This window comes from Callithrix jacchus, chromosome 13 (genome assembly GCF_049354715.1).
Source record: "Callithrix jacchus isolate 240 chromosome 13, calJac240_pri, whole genome shotgun sequence".
In the NCBI taxonomy this organism is placed as follows: Eukaryota; Metazoa; Chordata; class Mammalia; order Primates; family Cebidae; genus Callithrix; species Callithrix jacchus.
The window spans coordinates 69,139,055-69,159,504 of NC_133514.1; the positions used below are offsets into that span (position 1 = coordinate 69,139,055).

The window sequence follows — 20,450 nt, forward strand, 5'->3', positions numbered from 1 at the left end:
TGCCAACGTAAGCCTCAGTGGACTTCCCATCAGTGTCTGGCTTCCCTTTGACATGTGCCCTCCCCAAATAAATTGGACTTTCTTTTTCTTTTTTTTATTTTGAGACAAGTCTTGCTCCGTCGCCAGGCGCCAGGCTGGAGTGCAGTGGCGCAATCTCGGCTCACTGCAATCTCTGCTCACTGCAATCTCTGCCTCCCAGGTTCAAGGAATTATCCTGCCTCAGCCTCCCAAGTAGCTGGGACTACAGGCACACGCCACCACACCCAGCTAGTTTTTGTATTTTTGGTGGAGAAGGGGTTTCACTATGTTGGCAAGGATGGTCTCGATTTCTTGAGCTCATGAGCCACCGGCCTCGGCCTCCCAAAGTGCTGGGATTACAGGCATGAGCCACCATGCCCGGCCCGGACTTTCTTTTTTTTAACTCTCCTTCTCCAAAACCAGGCCATGAGGATCCTTTACCGTCCACTTGAAGGAAATTCTCCCTCTTCATCTTTGTCACTCAGGGGTATGCCTCCATCCTAAAGACCTTGGTCATGGTAGCTGTAGCCCAGATTTCTGCTTTGGAAACACAAAAGCCAGAGATCAGAGTCTGTGGCAGGTGGAGATGGACTCCCAGAAGGAGAAATACAGAGACAGAAACAAACATCAATGCAAAATTATCTTCTACCACATTTGTTCTTCTGATGGATCTGTGCATTCCTGCAAAAGAAACTTACTCTTCCTCTACATGTCCCCAGCAAACTGGGTCTCTGCCCCAAATTCAGAGTAACTCTCTAGCAAAATATTCCCTGGTACTGTGGGTGCTAGCTTCTCCAGGCTCAAGTAGGGAAGCCCTTTTGCAGAGTGAATTTCTTTTTGTTTGTTTTTTGAGACGGAGTTTCGCTCTTGTTACCCAGGTTGGAGTGCAATGGCATAATCTCAGCTCACCACAACCTCCGCCTCCTGGGTTCAAGCAATTCTCCTGCCTCAGCCTCCTGAGTAGCTGGGACTACAGGTGCACACCACCATGCCCAGCTAACTTTTGTATTTTTAGTAGAGACGGGGTTTTACCATGTTGACCAGGATGGTCTCCATCTCTTGACCTCGTGATCCACCCGCCTCGGCCTCCCAAAGTGCTGGGATTATAGGCGTGAGCCACCGCGCCCGGCCTGCAGAGTGAATTTCTTGCCTCACTTGGCTCAGCTAGGAGTCCCTCAGCTTCTCCTTTTTGCATTTACTGCCCCATCAACCAGAGGCAGTCTGGCAACAGGCTAAAGTGAATTTTGTGCAAAGATAAAATGGACCCTGTCAGTGTCTGGCTTCAAGATGGTAGCCATGTGGGTAGTGAGCTCCCTTGTTCAGATCTCCAGTCTGCTCTCTTCTTCCTCAACTGAGGCTGGGTGGGCACCTTATGCAAGAGGTGGAGAATTCTCACCTGATCTTCCATTCTCAGGAATCAAGAGACCACATGCTATGATCTGCCTCTCCTTTCCCAAGACCACCTCGATTCTATCTTAGTTTGGTCATTGCCAGCTGTGGTGTTCTAGAGTTTGCCATGAAAAGTTCACATTTTTCCTACAAAAAAAGCAAAAGGAAGGAAATTTGTGTTTCCTGGAACTCTTGCAACTCTCTCCAAAACATTGTCCTTCTGAGCCTGGGCGGTGTTCCGCACACTTCCGCTTCAACGACTGTCTCTCCTGCTCCAAGGGCCAGTCCCCACCCTCAGCAAGTGCCCCAGGCCACTGAGGGCTGTTTGAGCGTCAGGCCAGCTGGGACAAGGGAGATTCCACCTGCCCATCTGAAATGTCTGAGGAGAGCGAAGGATCAAAGGACGTCTCATCCCAAAATGTGCTGAATTGGTATACTGATTATTTCAAGTTGCAAATGTTGGAGAAATTGTAGTTTCAGAAAGGGCTTGCTGACCTGTCTCTTCCTACAAGCATAAGCCATAAGGATTCCTCTGGGAGGCCAGGTACAGTGGCTTACACTTGTAATACCAGCACTTTCAGAGTCAAGGCAGGCGGATCACTAGAGGCCAGGAGTTTGAGACCAGCCTGGCCAATATGGCAAAACCTCATCTCTCCTAAAAATACAAAAAAAAAATGTTTTTAACTGGGCATGGTGGCACATTCCTATAGACTCAGCTACTCTGGAGGCTGAGGCATAAGAATTGCTTGAACCCAGGAGGTGGAGATTGCAGTGAGCCAAGATCACGCCACTGCACTCCAGCATGAACAACAGAATAAGGCACAGTCTCAAAAAAAAAAAAAAAGAAAGAAAAAGGAATCCTGGATCTAGCCCCACCCATGACAGGTACACTCTTTATTTTCATTCATTAACTATTTTTACATGAACTTACTTAAGGTCTGTATTAAAACCACATTATTGTAGGGTGGTAGGGACACAGTCTTGGTGAATTTGGAATCCATCTTCTTTCCCAAGGATTGTGTGTAAGGGGGTCTCACAAATGTTTGGTCATTATAGGAGGCCATAAAGTGTCCATTCTTCAGTCCTTCCTGCCCCCATCCCCCAACCCTGGGCCCATTTCTGTCTCCATAGATGCCATAGTACTTGCAGGGGCACAGGAACACCTTGCTGTTTGGTGCCACCTTGATTGTGGTCTGTGCAGGCTAGCACTCTCACCACCTCTCTCAGTACTGCCTGGGAAGTGGGGCACAGAGCCCCTCTCCAGCAACCACCGACAGCTTTGCTCTCTCCCCTTCCCCTAGCCATCCACTCCCTGGCCCAAGGGTGTTGTCTCTTACTCAGAGAGAAATCCCCTCTCCTCAAACCCTATTCTATCAAATTCTTCACCTTTATCCCAAATCTTACCTGAGGCTTAGGTTTTGGAAACCAAAGTGACTTCCCCTTTCTTTTGGACACCTTTCACACCACTTCCTTGAGGCAGTGACCTAGAGGAATTCCTTTAATGGCACGGGGCAGAAGAGGAAAAGAAGACACTAATCATAGAAGACAGAGAAAAAACATCAGTTAATTTTTTTTTTTTTTTTTGAGACGGAGTTTCGCTCTTGTTACCCAGGCTGGAGTGCAATGGCGCAATCTCGGCTCACCACAACCTCCGCCTCCTGGGTTCAGGCAATTCTTCTGCCTCAGCCTCCTGAGTAGCTGGGATTACAGGCACGCGCCACCATGCCCAGCTAAGTTTTTGTATTTTTAGTAGAGACGGGGTTTCACCATGTTGACCAAGATGGTCTCGATCTCTTGACCTCGTGATCCACCTGCCTCGGCCTCCTAAAGTGCTGGGATTACAGGCGTGAGCCATCGCGCCCAGACCCAGTTAATATTTTTAAACAACCACCTCACTCCATCTGCTATTACCTGATTTAAAATTGCTTTGTTCTTAAACCTCCGATGACACCAGTGATTGCAAGAAAGATGCTGTCTCTGCAGGCTATTGTCCTTTATTCTCCCATCCTGAGTACTTTTTGTTTAACACCAGCCTGGAAGTTTGCTTTACACCTTCACCCATAAGCCTGGACCCATTTTTACAGCAACCACCTTTCTGTCCATTATTCCACTTAACCATTTTTCTGCCTACAACTCTTCAGATCACTTAACATTTCATTAGGTGCTTCATCAGGAAGACAAGGAAGTAGTCAGCTATCTCAAAATGACTGGCTTCATTTGCCAATTTCTGTGTTTTGCACTAGAAAGCATTTCTGCAATTCAGTTGGCATATTCAAGCACAGTCAAGAGAAACTTCTCTTGTCAATTCCAATTCCACTCCATTTACTGGCATGCTTAGTTGAATAGGCGGTTTAAGTGGGGTTGTTATCAAATGAAATGAATTAGAATTTGCATTACATATACTTTCAATTATTTATGGTTTGGGGTAACCCGTATCAGTGACTTTTCCCCTCTACTGTCCTGAATCATCAAGAGAAAGCAGAAGGAAAAGTAGCTCAGCACTTTTTGCAAAGTCTGATGGCGATTACTGCTTACTATGCTGAACTGATCTTCATTAAGAGCTTCGTATCTGGGCTTCTTCCTATATCCTTTCAGACCTTGGAAGATCTTTGGGTCTAGGGCCACCACTCCATGGAGCTAGAAAGGACCAAATGTGATGGGAGGGGCCCTGCTAGGTCCCAACTGTTCTACCCTCCTGAAATCCCCAATATTGAAGTTGCTTTTAAGGCTGCTTTTAGAAAAAAGTCTTAATTAGACACTAGTTGAGTAATTCTTTTAGGGCATGGGACACGGCCCTTTAAAGGTCACTGTTAAAATGTATTTTTGTGGGCTGCTTACCATGAGGAATCGCCCCTAATTTTCTCCCATGACCAGCTTAGTTAACCATCACCCAGGAAGGCTCAAAGAATCCAGCTCTTCAAGGGAGGATTTCTGTAAATAACCTCAGGACTATGACTTTTTTTTTTTTTTGAGATGAAGTCTCACTCTGTCGTCCAGGCTGGCGTACAGTGGCACAATCTTTACTCACTGCAACCTCCACCTCCCGGGTTCAAGCGATTCTTCTGCCTCAGCCTCCTGTGTAGCTGGGACTACAGGTGCACGCCACCGCGCCTGGCTAATTTTTGTATTTTTAATAGAGATGGGGTTTCACCATATTGACCAGGCTGGTCTTCAACTCCTGACCTCGGGATCTGCCCGCCTTGGCCTTCCAAAGTGCTGGGATTACAGGCGTGAGCCACCACAAATGGCCCTTGGACTGTGTCTTTAATGGTGAAAGGATAGAGCTTGACATTCCATTATTAAACAGCCTATTAAGTGCATGCAGACACCAGAGAATGTATACAATGGGACCTCAGCGTAGAACACAAACAAAAGGTCTTTAGTTAAACCTAGGAAGCGAGGCACAAAATAATGAAGTTAAGCATCCCTTCATTCCAGGTCTGGAGCTAATTCTTAAGCCAGTTCTTTTTTTATTTAATTCATTGTCATACAACTTATTTCCAACAAAGTTTATGCAAGCATTTTGATGATTTTCTTGAATCTTTTCTTACATAAAGAAGAGCCGCCATATTGGAAAATCGGGGTGGTATATCATTAAAAAACAGATACGAAATTATAAAGAACCGATACGGTAACTAAAAGTAGGTTACAGAATAAAAGTCTAGAGAAAAGGAACATAAACAAAATTAAAGGGCAGCATTTGCAGGTCTGTTAATTGCATGGTAATTGGGAGTCAAAGCAGAATCTATTTAGAATCCACAAGACCTATTAGGAGTCCAGAGGACCAATAGCAAGTCAACCAAAATTAGGAAAAGAAATCAGATTTTAATTGTAAACAGAAGACTAATCATTAGCTGTTCCCTTTCCCTAGAGTAAGTCATGGATAGTTGCCTGACATTTTACATTTTACTTTAAGTACAAAGAAAAAATTACACAAGTGGCCTGCTCATTAGCAGGTTTTCCTGCATTAGCAGCCATCATAAATGTAGCTGAAGTCCAAGATTTAAAAACATCATCTCAATTCCTTCCCAATAGCATACTTTCAAAATTGTCTTTTATTCGCTGCAGGTCGACGATTGCAGAGAGAAGACCCCACTTTCCATACATGCATAAGAGCACACCCATAGCTTTCAACCAAGTCATAGACCAGTCACACGTACACTGAAAATGCAGTTAACTCCAAGACTTCCAAGAGTGTATCTCACCAATACGAGGCAAAAAACTGTTCAACAGCTGTCATGTTCATGTAGTTGAAGTAAATTAGGTCACCATAAGCCACAATCACATACATATTGAGACAGGATCCAATGATCCTGAAATTGGTAACATCTTTTAATAACCATGCTTATGACAAAGGAGTCAAATATGACTTTTAATATTTGTTCTTGCTATAGCATCTTTAACTATATTAGGGCTTCAATAGCCAAATACATTTGAGTAGACCATTGATGAGTTAGAAATGATAAATTATTACAGACGTTGCTGAAATGACAGATTATGTCATTTCATAGTCCCCTTCTCTCCACAGATTTTGTTTTGTTTTTTGAGACAGGGTCTTGCTCTGTCGCCCAGCCTGGAGTGCAGTGGTGCTATCATGGTTCATCACAGTCTCAGCCTTGAGGGCTCAAGCAATCCTCCCACCTCAGCTTCCTTAGTAGCTGGGACTACACGCACATGCAACCATGCTTGGCTAATTTTTAAATTTTTTTCTGGTAGAGACAGAGTCTCCCTATATTGCCCAGGCTGGTCTCAGAACTCCTAGACTCAAACAATCCTCCCACCTTCAGCTCCCAAAATACTGGGGTGAGCCACTGCTCTCAGCCTTATCCACAGTTTGGGTTTTCAAAAGTTTAGTTACCCATGGTCAAATATGGTCCAAAAATATTACATCACTACTCTTGCTCTTTGGGGCCTTAAGTAGCATAAGGGTCACTTGAACAGTACAACAAATATTTTGAGAGAGAGAGACACACTACATTCACATAACATTTATTATATATGGTATATATGTTATTATAAACATATGTTATATACTGTAATAAATGTTATTACAGTATAATTGTTCTATTTTACCATTAGTTATTGCTGCTAATATCTTACTGTGCTTAATTTATAAATTAAACTTTATCATAGGTGTGCATGTGCAGGAGACAATAGCACAGGTTGGGTATCCCTAACCTGAAATCTGAAATGCTCTAAATTATGAAACTTTGTGAGCACTCAAAGGAAATGCTCATTGGAGCATTTTGGACCTCAGATTTTTGGGCTGGGAATTTCAAACTTGTAAATATAATGCTAATATTCCAAAATTTAAAAAAATCCAAATCCAAAACACTTTTGGTCCTGAGAATTTTGGGTAAGGAATACTCAACCTATGTATATAAGGTTTGGGCATCCACTGGGGATCTTGAAACATACCCTCTTCAGGTAAGAGGGGACTACTATATTGAAAAGCAACCAGCCGGGCGCGGTGGCTCACCCCTGTAATCCCAGCACTTTGGGAGGCTGAGGCGGGCGGATCATGAGGTCAAGAGATTGAGTCTATCCTGCCCAATATGATGAAGCTCCACCTCTACTAAAAATACAAAAATTAGCTGGGTGTGGTGACGCGCACCTGTAATCCCAGCTACTCAAGAGGCTGAGGTGAACCGAGGGGCAGAGGTTGCAGTGAGCCCAGACTGCGCCACGGCACTCCAGCTTGGCGACAGAGTGAGACTCTGTCTCAAAAAAAAAAAAAAAAGCAACCTTGTTTGATTTTATTTTGATACCTCACAATTCGTTTGTAAGATCTTCAATCAATCTGTGCAGGTTCTAGGAACATTTCTATAGTACATAAAAGACATAGAAATAGCTCTACTTTTTAAACTTCATTAAGTAAATACAGTATTGTTGATATTAACTATTACCGTAGAGTTTTTAACTTTTTCTTTAACACGTTTTGGGCACAAACTTTATAACTCAAGGGTTCCATGCTACATAGTTTTTAAAAAGACTGTACTGGCTGGGCACGGTAGCTCACACCTGTAATCCTAGCACTTTGTGAGGCTGAGGTGGGTGGATCACCCGAGGTCAGGAGTTCGAGACCAGTCCGGCCAACATGTCAAAACCCCATCTCTACTAAAAATACAAAAATTAGCCGGGCATGGTGGCAGGCACCTATAATCCTAGCAAGGAGTCTGAGACAGGAGAATCACTTGAACCAGGAGGCAGAGGTTGCAGTGATCTGAGATTGTGTCACTTCATTCCAGCCTGGGCAAAAGAGCGAAACTCCATCTCAAAAATAATAAATAAATAAATAAATAAGGACTGTGCTAAGTATTTCATTCACTTTAGCACCTGGTAGGTATAAGGTACTGGGATAGGCATTGGAAAGACTATTAAAATGTATAAAGTAGCACAGGACTAATATCATAAAAGAAGTGCCACAGGAGCTCAAAGGAGGAGAGGTGGCTTCCAGGGCAAGGATCAGGAAAGACTTCATGGAAGTGACAGAATAAGAACTAGACCAAGAAGAGTGAAAAGATTTCTGGTAGGCAGCCGAGCAGATACTTCATTCAGTTACTCAGTGTATATTTGTTGAGCCATAACTGGTGCTGAAAAATGTCCTTGGTGAAGGTGCAGAGGCAGATACACTCAAGAATGTTGGCATAACTGCTGGCAGATGGTCTAAATTAAATACAGCATAGTTATAGGGCTGTGCTGGGAAATATGGCTTGGGACCAACTCATGAAGGTCCCTGAACATCAGCTGAAAGAGTTTGGACTTCACTTCTGGGTAACATGAAGCCATTTAAAGTTTATAGCCGATAGGGATCACTAGAGTGACAAGAGAATAAGATCAAAGAGACCGCACCAGAGAATATCAAATTAAAGAAGTAGACAGTGGTCAGAAATGTAGAACGGAGAAAATGATGTCTCAGACACCAAAAAGTAAAGGTTCCTGAAACAGAGACTGAACAACAGCACCAGATGCTACAGGAAGGTACACAGGATGGAAACTGAAAATGGGCAATTGGGAGCACTTGGTGAATCAGATGTGAGCAATTAGTTGATTTGTGGGAACAAGAGCCAGAATGCTGGCTATTTGGAAGAGCGAATGAGAGGCAGGAAGGAGACACAGCCAGGGCAGAAAACTCTTTCAAGAACTAGGGCCATCATGGGCTATATCGAGGGATGGCTATGTCTTGTCCAAAGAAAGATTTTTTTAAAGATAGCAGGGATCTGGAAGTGTGTAGGGAAGGAGCCTTAGGGAAGGGGCCAGAGGATGGGGGAAATTTAAAGAGACAATGGGAAAAAAAAAAAAATGAATCTGCTGATACAGTAAGAATGCATAATCCAGGAAGTCCTTTACAAGAACCAAAAAGAGACTGGGTGTGGTGGCTCAGGCCTGTAATCCCAGCACTTTAGGAGGCCGAGGAGGGTGGATCTCGTGAAGTCAGGGGTTTGAGACTAGGCTGGCCAACATGGTGAAACCCCTTTTGTACTAAAAATACAAAAATTAGCCAGGCGTGATGGCATGTCCCTGTGATCCCAGCTACTTGGGAGGCTGAGGCAGAAGAATTGCTTGAACCCAGGAGGCAGGGGTTGCAGTTAGCCAAGATCCTGCCACAGCATTCCAGCCTGGGCAACAAAGACTCCATCTCAAAAAAAGAAAGAAAGAAAAGAAGAAGAAGAAGAGAACAAATGTCTTGGTTTTCCAGCACTCTGAAGGCATACCACCACAGAATCAGTCAAGACATCAAGATGTGTTTGAGGAAAAAATGACAAAGGAAACAAAAACTGGGCCAGAAATATAAAAAATAAAACACAGTTGTCCGGTATATAGTGATGAGAAACCTCCCGCAAAGTGACTGAAGCGCAGTCCAGGACCGTATTTCTGTATGCCTGATTTCCTCTGTGGTGAATCGTTGCAATCATTGATAAAATGAGTTCTGGGCTGGACCCTAGCCCCTCCTGTCAATGTCAGGCATTGTAGGTGCCCATCAGAAAGGGTAGGAGGGATTTCCCAGCTGTGAGTCTGATGGATTCAGCTAGGTCCGCGGAAGTAACAGGAAGAATGGAGAAGGATGTTTATGTACCAAAAAAGTGAGAAAGCATAGGCTGTCTCTGTTCATCTGTCCTTGGCCAAACTGGTATAATTCTTGACGAAATGTTAATTAAGTAGAGGAGAATTAGAATGAGTAAGCAAAATGTAGCACGTGTTGCAAATGATTTCAAATAAAGTCCTCAAAAGTGACCCCAAATATTTCACTGAAAGAGAGACAGATCTCTGAAATGAAGTAAATTTGCTGTTGGATTTCTGGAGTGAACGTTTTGAGGAGAGTGCTTGTCCCTAGAAATCTCCAGTTGCTACCATTTCCCAAAGGACACCTCCTCCTATGCCACTGAGCAAGGTTATATTGTGAAAGACTCAGACTGAGGAGAGGGCTCAAAGAGGGCTACAAGCTCTTTAAATTATCACAAGGCCTCTCAGCTCTGCCTCCTAGAAGGTTAATCCTAATTCCTGTAAATGAACCAGATTTGAAAATAGGTTTTTAGAAACAGAATTGGCCCCAATGCCACAGCTCACGAAGCAGCCAGGCGAGTAGCCTGTTCAGTTCACCGTTCAATGATAATAGGTTTACCAAGTGAAATAAAGCTAGGCTGGGGATAGGGGAGACTATTTTACCTTGTTTGACCTCTTAGAAAAGTCACCCAGTGTGTCCTAGAGGAACAGAGCAGATAAGAGACAAATGCAGACGTGCTTTCTTATCTGGGTTAATAATCCCTTGTTACAGAACTGAAATAGAAAAAACAGATTCTGATGACTTTTGTGACTGGTCTTACTTGTTTTTATTTTATGTATTGCAGTGGGGCAGTGTTAGCCCTGTTCTCCTGCTCACTCTCCGCTATTGGAACACAGGGCTAGGCAGTTGAACCCATAGACACTTAGAAGGGCAGCTTCAATTCTTCCCAGTTTCTTCCAGCTCACATGCCCAAGGGCACTCTCTGCGCCGACAGACCACATATACACATCAGTATGCCCAGAATTCCCAACAGCCCTTCTCAGTGAGAGGTTGGGTGGGACAGACTTAGGTGGACTAAATCGGGGAGATCTAAAGTACAACATTGCATTACAGTGTTTATTTTACCAACCCCACAGTTCTGCTTTTAAGAAATATTTAAGTCAATCTATCTGTGCAAAGAGAAAAATTATACGGGTTATTAATTCTGTTTATGCCTTTTTACATAAAGATCATTGGGTTTTCAGACCACTGGTTCTGCACGCACATATACACATCACATTTTAGCAGCCTGCATGAGTTCCTTTGCAGATGTTAATGTCTCTTTGTTAATGGGCGTTCTTGTAATGGATGTGTATATATATATATATATATATATATATATATATGCACGATATACAGTGTATGAGCAATGTTTAATCTTCTGATTCCTGCCATTTTCTAAAATAACATTGTTACCTAATAAAAAATAGAACAACACATGTACATTTTTTAAATACATCTACAAAATTTTAAAAGGAAAGGAAAGCACTATACACACACACACACATATATATGTGAGACAGTCTCATTCTGTCATCCAGGCTGGAGTGCAGTGGTGCCATCTTTGTTCACTACAACCTCTACCTCCTGTGCTCAAACCATCATCCCACCTCAGCCTCCTAAGTACCTGGGACCACAGACACATGCCACCATGCCCAGCTAAGTCTTTATATTTTGGGTAGAGTTGGGGATTCACCATATTGCCCAGACTGGTCTCAAACTCCTGAGCTCAAGCGATCTGCCCGCCTCAGCCTCCCAAAGTGCTGGAATTTATAGGCATAAGCCACCACTCCCGGCCAAACAAAGACAATTTCAATCATTCATAAGTCCCTACCCAGAAGAGAACAAATGCCTTGGTTTTCCAGCACTCTGAAAGCATACCATCATGGTAAACGCTGTTATCATTTTGATATATGTGCTTCTTATCTGGTTTTCTGTGCATAAATACATCGTGTTTTTTCCTCCAAAATAGTATACTGTGTATACTTTATTTTATAAGCTTTTTTTATATGTCACACACATTTTTCCATATCAATAAATATTCTGCCAAGCATGATTTTCAAAAAAGACATCATATGCCATAGGATTGATGGACTTTGTTATTCAATCATCCCCTGTTGTTGGATATTTAAATTGTTTCCAATATTCATTATCATTAGTCAAATTATATTGAACATCCTTTTATCTTTACTTAAATCCCGAATTATTGCCTTAGGGTAAAATCTTGTAAATCAAATTGCTGAGTCATCAGGATTAGGCAATTATTAAAACTTTCTATATTTTGTAAAATTGCCTTTCATAAAAATTATACCAATTTCCATTCCCACCAGCAGTGTATCAAAGTACGTATTTTCCCACTTACCAACAGTAGGTTTCCTATTATTCTGACTTTCTGTCTTTTGGGAATAGAACTTGTTCTGACCATGTTCTCTAACCTGGTAAATTTACAGCATTATTAGAGTTAAACTTATTCCCATGATGTCTTTCGTAAACCTGCCAGGCAAGAATAGCCATCAACATATTAAATCTGATCACTGAACACTGTTCTAATGTGGCTCCCAGACCCTCAGTTTCTGTGGCTGGTGTTCTTTTTCATCCACATGGAATGTTTCTGATTGGATGTCTAAATGCTCTTAAGTAAAAATGAAGATAATTTCAAACAGTTGGGGATAAAGATTCCAAATATGGTCCTATAAAATGTAATGAGGTTTTGAATTATAAACTCTCAATTGAAGAGAGAGTGCTCTGTGATGACTGTGATGCTCACAGGAAGATCTAAAGAGTAAACAGCTCAGATCCCTGAACGGACCTCTGTGGAATGAAAGCTGGGTAAGAGCTAGCAGGAGTGAACAGTACAATATCAGAGTAAATACACTGTACTGATTTCAGAAGATAAGACTGATGAAATCCAGCCGAGTGCTAATATATCCCCCCCACATAGTCATATGAATAGGATTAGCTTATGGAGCTGTGCATCCTAAAAACACAAAAACAAAGACATGCTATGTCAGGCCATGGCAGTGGGTTTTTTTAATGTAATGAACAAAGTATCTCTCTAAAGAATCTTCCTAAAACTGGATCTAAGCTTGGTAGAATAATATAAAATGGGATGAACTGAAAATAATTGTTTAAGTAGCACTGCTAGTACACATAAAGTTCAAACCCACACCCAATTTTCTCATCTAAAACGGTGTGAAACTCAATAATTAGTATGAGAGGTAACACCTAGAAATGTTTGACAGGGAAACCCATTATTGCTGTGTAAGGCTGCCACCTGGCCTCCTCCTTGCCAGCCAAAGGAGTAAATGAGTCCCCGAATGCTTAGGGAAAGCTGACACACTGAACTAATCTTTCATTTATTGATTTGCTAGCTCACTGAAAAAAAGTAGTATATCAATAAATGGCTTTACTTAAGAAGTTAAGGTCCAAAAAGAAACAATGAAGCTTTGCTGGAATATATTGAGTACAACAGAGATTACAGAAAATGAAATCAAGGGCTTCTGGGAGAATATTGATGTCTAGAAGGGACACAAGAGCATCAAACAACATAAACTTTAAGATCAACAAACTTTAAGACCTATTTTATAATGTCCTTCCTTTTTTTCTGCCTTCTTATTTCTATGAAATAAAACACAAAAACAATAAACCGGGAATTTTCAGATAAAACCAAACTAAGAACAGTAAGTGGAATGAATAATTTAGAATGTGAGGATCCAGCAAAATATGACTTCGGAACTTAGGACTTTATGCTTAATTATAATGATCAATTAAAGAAATCTCTGTATGAAAATTAAAAATAGGGAATCCTAAAATGATAAAACTAAAAAGGAAAGTAAAAGAGAAAAGGCAATGATGTAAAATTAAAATAATCCTTAATTCTGAAGATGGAAATGGTCCCTGAACATATTTAAATTACGTCTTGGCTCTTTGCAATCTTATATTACTCTTTCATAAGAAGAAATTGTAAAATTTTCCTTTATACCAAGAGAAAATGTTGCCAAAGCTCATTTTCTTAGTGTCTGAAACATGATATATTACTAATTTGGGGCTGTATAAAATTATTTCTTAATAAACATGGAAAATTGATTTTGAATAAAATTTTAAATAAATTTAATAAGTCTATATAGTAAAATATTTTGGATGTTTTGAGAAATGAAGAGAAGGGAGTCCCATGACATTATTCCTCAATACAATTACTAATATTTTTGTGTATTTCTAATATTTTTAATCTGAATTAATGTTTATTATGCAATTGTTATAGGGTATATAAAATTATGTATCCCCTTTTCATTTAATAGCATATTAAAAGCATTTTTATTCATACAAAATGTTTTACATATTTATGGGATACAAGTGATATTTTGTTACATGCACAGAATGGGCAATGATCAAGTCAGGGCATCTGGGGCATCCATCATCTTGGAGTGTTTATTATTTCTACATGTTGGGGACATTTCAAGTTCTCTCTCCTTGCTACTTTGAAATATACAGCACGTTGTTGCTAACCATAGTCACCTTACTCTGCTATCTAACATTAGAACTTCTACCTTTTAACTGTGTGCTTGTACCCATTGACCAACCTGTCTTCGTTTCCCCCATCTACCTACAGTTTTCCCAGCCTATGGTGTCTGCCATTCTACTCTCTACCTGCATGAAATCAACTTTTTTAGCTCCCACATGAGAGAACATGTGACATTTGTCTTTCCATTCCTGGTTTATTTCACTTAACATATTTACCTCCAGTTCCTTCCACATTGCTGCAAATGGCATAATTTTCCTCTTTTTTATGGCTGTATAGTATTCAATGGTGTATGTATACCACATTTTTATGTCCCTTCATCTATTGATGGACACTAGGTTAATTAAATATCTTTGTTATTGTGAACAGTACTGCAATAAATATGCAAGTGCAGACATCCTTTTGATAGACTTTGCAGACATCCTTTTGATGTCTCTTTCTTTGAATAAATGCCCAGTTGTGGAATTGCTGGATTGTATGGTAGTTCTAAGTTTTAGTTTTAGTTTTGTTTTTTGTTTTTTGAGACCGAGTCTCACTTTGTTGCCCAGGCCAGAGTGCAGCGGAGCAGTCTCAGCTCACTGAAACCTCCGCCTCCGGGTTCAATCAGTTCTCCTGCCTCAGCTTCCTGAGTAGCTGAGATTACAGGCACCGCCACCATGCCCAGCTAATTTTTATATTTTTAGTAGAGACAGTGTGTCACCATGTTGGCCAGGCTGATCTCAAATTCCTGACCTCAGGTGATCTGCCCACCTCAGTGTCCCAAAATGCTGGGATTACAGGCGTGAGCCACCGCACCCAGCCTATGTTTAGTTTCTTGAGAAATTGCCATATTGTTTTCCATGGTGATTGTATTAATTTACATTCCCACCAACAGTATATAAGAAGTTGCTTTACTCCATATCCTTGCCAGCATCTGTTATTTTTTGTCTTTTTAGTAATAGCCTAGTCTAATTTGGAATAAGACGATATCTCATTCTGGTTTTGATTTGTATTTCCCTGATGATTGGTGATGTTCTTTCATATATGCCTGTTGGCCATTTGTATGTCTTTTTGCAGATATGTCTATTCCTGTCCTTTTCCCACTTTGTAATGAGATTATTTGTTGTTGTTGTTTTTTTACTTTTGAGTTGAGTTTCTTGTATATTCTGGCTATTAGTCCCTTGTCAGATGAATAATTTGCAAATATTTTCTCCCATTCAACATGTCGTTTGTACACTCTGTTGATTGTTTCTTTTATTGTGCAGACACTTTTATCAAAAGCACTGTGATTTCATTTTATTTATTTATTTATTTATTCATTTATTTATTTAGAGACAGAATCTCCCTCTGTCACCCAGGCTGGAGTGCAGTGGCATGATCTCAGTTCACTGAAACCTCTGCCTCCCTGGTTCAAGCAATTCTTGTGCCTCAGCCTCCCGAGTAGCTTGGACTACAGGCATGCACCATCACACACGGCCAATTTTTGTATTTTTAGTACAGACGGGGTTTCACCATGTTGACCAGGCTGGTCTCAAACTGCTGGCCTCAAGTTATCCACCTGTCTTGGCCTTGCAAAGTTATGGGATTACATGTTTTAAATGTTACAGTGTGAGAGCTACTAAATGGTCTTGCCATTTTTAGTATTTTTGTTGGACATCCAAATTACATGTATGCATTGCTACACTATAGAAATCACCATGATAAACATCTTAATGTATATGTCTTGTGCTAGATTGATTGCCAAATTGGCTAGCTGTTTTTCCCCTTCCTATGTCCATGCTCTCTTGCCATTTAACTACCAATGCCCTCCCATTCTGATTCTGAGCTCAGCCATGTGGCTCGCTTGGGAAATGAGATATTAGCAAAACTGAAGCATACGAGTGCTTGTACATTGGGATTTATTTCATTGCTGCTCTTGGGAAGTGTCACCATATGAAAAAGTGTGGACTTGCTTGCTGGTTAATAGACACATAGCCTAGTTGCTCCCATACCTTCTGCAGACCTGCCAATCACCATACTTGTGAGTGAAGCCATCCTAGATCATGCAGTCACCAATCAACACACCACTGAACACAGATTTGGACAGACCTAGCTGAAATTGGCAGAGCTAGCTTTGACAAGGAGAAATACCCAGTGATCACAGAATCATAAGCCAAATAAATGCTATTGTTTCAAGCCATTTGGTTTTAAAGTTGCTTTTTATACAGTAAAACTCAACTGATAAAGGCTTTGTCTATATTTACTTATGCTACTTTCTCAGAAATAAATTTACTTGGCCCCAGAGGAAGAACAGTGACTATTCTTTAATTATCACATTCAGTGATAATAAATTATAAGAAACACCTACTTTCTCAACATTCGGCAGCCCAAGAATGCATTAGCCATTAAGTAACTATTATATGAATGGTTTTCACAGTCTTAGAAGATTTTTTTCAACTTTTATTTTAAGTTCTGGGGTAAATGTGCAGGATTTGCTTTGTTACATAAGTAGGTAAACATGTGCCATGGTGGTTTCCTGCACAGATTCTCCCATCACCTAGGTATTAAGCCCAACATCCGTTAGCTATTCTTCCTGATGCTCTCCCTCTCCTGACTGCCCTGCCCCCACAACAAGCCCCAGTGTGTTGTTCCCCTCTATGTGTCCATGTGTTCTCATTATTCAGCTTCCACTTATAAGTGAGCACATGCAGTGTTTGGTTTTCTATTCCTGCATTCGTTTGCTAAGGATAATGATTTCCAGCTCCATCCATGTCCCTGCAAAGAACATGATCTCACTCCTTTTTATGGTTGCATAGTATTTCATGGTGTGATGTATAGGTGCCACATTTTCTTTATTCAGTCTTTCATTGATGGGCATTTTGATTGAGTCCATGTCTTCACCATTGTGAATAGTACTGTAATGAACACATATGTGCAGGTATCTTTATAACAGAATGATTTATATTCCCTTAGGTATATTCCCAGTAATGAGATTGCTGGGTCAAATGGTATTATGCCTCTAGGTCTTTGAGGAGTCATCACACTCTCTTCCACAATGGTTGAACTAACTTACACTCCTACCAAAAAAAAAAAAAGCATTCCTTTTTCTATACAACCTTGTTAGCATCTGTTGTTTTTTGACTTTTTAATAATAGCCATTCTGACTGGTGACAGATGGTATCTCATTGTGATTTTGATTTGCATTTCTCTAATGATTAGTGATGTTGTTTTTTTTCATATGTTTGTTGGCTGCATGTATGTCTTCTTTTAAGAAGTGTCTGTTTCATGTCCTTTGCCCACTTTTTAATGGGGTTGTTTGATATTTTTCTTAGAAATTTAAGTTCCTCATGGACTCTAGATATTAAACCTTTTGTCAGATGGATAGATTGCAAAACTTTTCTCCTGTCTGTAGATTGTCTATTCACTCTGATGATAGTTGCTTCTGCACAGCAACTGTTCCCACTTGTCAATTTTTGCTTTTGTTGCAATTGGTTTTGGCATTTTTGTCATAAAATCTTTGCTCATGCCTATGTCCTGAATGGTATTGTCTAGATTTTCCTCTAGGTTTTTTATAGTTTTGGGTTTTGCATTTAAATCTTTAATCCATCTTGAGTTAATTCTTGTATATGGTTTAAGCAAGGGGGTCCAGTTTCAGTTTTCTGCATATAGCTAGCCAGTTAGCCCAGCACCATTTATTAAATGAGGAGTTCTTTCCCCATTGATTATTACTGTCAAGTTTGTCAAAAATCAGATAGTTGTAGGTGTGCAGTCTTATTTCTGAGTTCTCTGTTTTGTTCCATTGGCCTATGTGTCTGTTCCTGTATCAGTACCATGCTATTTTGATTACCGTAGCCTTGTAGTATAGTTTGAAGTTGGGTAGTGTGATGTGTCCGGTTTTCTTTTTTTGGCTTAGAATTGTCTTGACAATTTGGGCTCTTTTTTGGTTCCATATGAATATTAAAATAATTTCTAATTCTGTGAAGATTGTCAGTGGTATTTTAATGGGAATAGCGTTGGATCTATACATTACTTTGGGCATTATGGCTATTTTCATGATATTGATTATTCCTATCCATGAACATGAATTGTTTCTCCATTTGTTTGTGTCCTCTCTGATTTCTAGAGCAGTGGTTTGTAGTTCTCCTTGAAATGGCTCTTTACTTCCCTTGTTAGCTGTATTCCTAGGTATTTTATTCTTTTTGCAGCAATTGTGAACAGGAGTTCATTCATGATTTGGCTGTCTGCTTGCCTGTTGTTGGTGTATAGGAATGCTAGCGATTTTCACACATTGATTTTGTATCCTGAGACTTTGCTGAAGTAGCATATCGGCTTAAGAAGGTTTTGCCAACCCCTATTTTGATCCTAATTTTATTTATCTTGGCTTGGGAAGTGAAATAAAAATGATTTAAAACACAATTTTATATTTGTTCTATATTGAAATGATAGTATTTTGGATATTTTGAGTTAAAACATATTAAAATTAATTTTACCTATTTTTTATTTTGTTAATGTTTGTAATCAGAAAAATTTAATGTATGGCTCAGGTTTGTGGCTAGTACTATACTTCCAATGAACAGTGTTGTCCTAGATGTTTTCAAGTTCTGGATAAAAGATGCTGATTTAAACTGAGCAGTAAAGCAATTCACTGAATGAAGTTAATTGCAGTCTGGACAGAGATGAAGACTCATGTGAAATGACAGTACTGGGTCAAAGTGTGGTGTATTGGTGAAGGAATTGCTTCCACCCTCTGAAGGTTTGCTGAAATGAACTGACAATAGATCAAAAGGAGAAAAAGCACACAAATTTTTAAAAGTGCAAGTGTACATGGAAGTTGTAGAAAATATGAGACTCAAAGAGGGCCAGGTGGCTGAAGGGTAAACAACACCCTCTTCATAGGGGACAGGAAGATGACAGAATGTAGACAATTTTGGAATCTGGTTTTTAGGAGAATTAAGTAGGCCCCAAAGGCCAGACAATAGTTTGTAAATGATTCTCTTTGGAAACTGAATGGGACTGAAGAATAGGGCATAGCTTGTGACAAAGTTTGTCTAGGTGGTATGACATTTCTGTCTTCCTACCTGTGATATGAGTTTAATCTTTTCTGGGCAACATTTCAGGGAGGGGAGTGAAGACCATTGTGTTTCTCCTGGAGAAGCTGCAGATAAGGAAACTTCAGAGAGAGTTCTACTCTGCTGGGGGAGAAAGAGGAAAAGGTTAGAAAGTTCTTGGTTCTGAGCTGCTTCTAAGGCTTTTTAATTTCTTTGAGTTCAAACTGTTCCACATGTCAAAGTGCATGCTTTGGAGTATTGTTTTCTGAGTCCTAACACTGACCTGTCTAAAACTTTCCTAGAAGTTACGCATGTTAAAGCTGATTTGGTGGCCATGGAAAGAAAAATTCAGTTTGTAGCTGGGTAGCAAATGATCTTATTAAACCAGTCTCCTATTCTTAAAATAGGTCAGTCCAATTAAACAGTTCTTTCTCATGTCAATCGGTGACATTTATAGGACTCTCATCAAAGTTAAGCCTCTATACGGTACAGGCAAACAGGTCTTTAATAAGAGGTCTTCCCAAGAAAAGACGAAAAACAAAAGTTAATACCTGGAGTTTATAAGCTAGTTTTTCTAGAGTTCACAGGGAAGCCAGTTGAGAAGATTCCTACACTTAGGTTTCAGGCATTTTCAGTAGGAGTGGAAGCTGGCAGTGGCAATCTGACAGATTTTGCAGTTTTTGTGCCACAAAAGGTCCTCTATACATAAGCTGTCATAATGATTCCTCAGATGACTCTATTAAGTCAACCAGTGTCAACTAATATGGCTTCAGGAAAAAGGTAGTTTTAATTTCAGTGATTCCAAGTCAGAAATGTGGGAGTGAAGTGGAAACATTTGTTTGGAGACTTGAAGTCAGGAGAGAATTCAGGATTCAGTCTACATTGCAGTAAAGAAAAATCTCAAAAACAATGAGCTAGAATATAAAAATAAGTGCACTATGATTTTCTTCTTAAACATAATTTTTCTCTCTCTAATACCCCTAATGCTACCAAAGACAGTCATAGTAAGTCCAATTTACTGGTGGGTTATTTTGTTTTATGACTTTTATTTTAGGCTCAGTGGTATATGTGCAGGTTTGCTATATAGGTAAACTGTGTGTCACAGGGGTTTGATGTAGATTATTTCATCACCCAGGTAATAAGCATAGTACTCAATAGGTATTTTTTCTGATTCTCTCACTCCTCCCACCCGCTACCCTTAGGCCCCAATGTCTGTTGTTCCCCTCTTCGTGTACATATATTCTCATTGTTTAGCTCCCACTTATCAGTGAGAACATATGGCATGTGGTTTTCTGTTCTTGCATTACTTTGCTTAGGATAATGGCCCTAGCTCTATCCATGTTGCTGCAAAGAACACAATTTCGTTCTTTTTATGGCTGCATAGTATTCCACAGTATATATGTAGTAAGTTCAATTTATTTGTAAAATAAGTTTAGTTTTATTAAACTTGGCCTGATCATTTACATAAGCTCAG

General features: G+C 40.2%; 1 long non-coding RNA gene across 2 annotated transcripts in view; it reads right to left on the reverse strand.

Annotated features, from left to right (window-relative positions):
* The window catches only part of LOC144579031 (uncharacterized), a 55,669-nt gene that overhangs the window by 32,879 nt on the left and 2,340 nt on the right, over nt 1-20,450 (reverse strand). Inside the window, exons 2-4 of one of the 2 annotated variants that reach the window (XR_013525812.1) lie at nt 2,812-2,903; nt 1,415-1,554; nt 460-555 (exon numbers count right to left, since the gene is read on the reverse strand). This is a non-coding gene — a long non-coding RNA (uncharacterized LOC144579031). Of the gene's footprint in view, nt 1-459; nt 556-1,414; nt 1,555-2,811; nt 2,942-20,450 lie in introns of those variants that run through there. The other variant, XR_013525813.1, reaches the window with a different exon arrangement.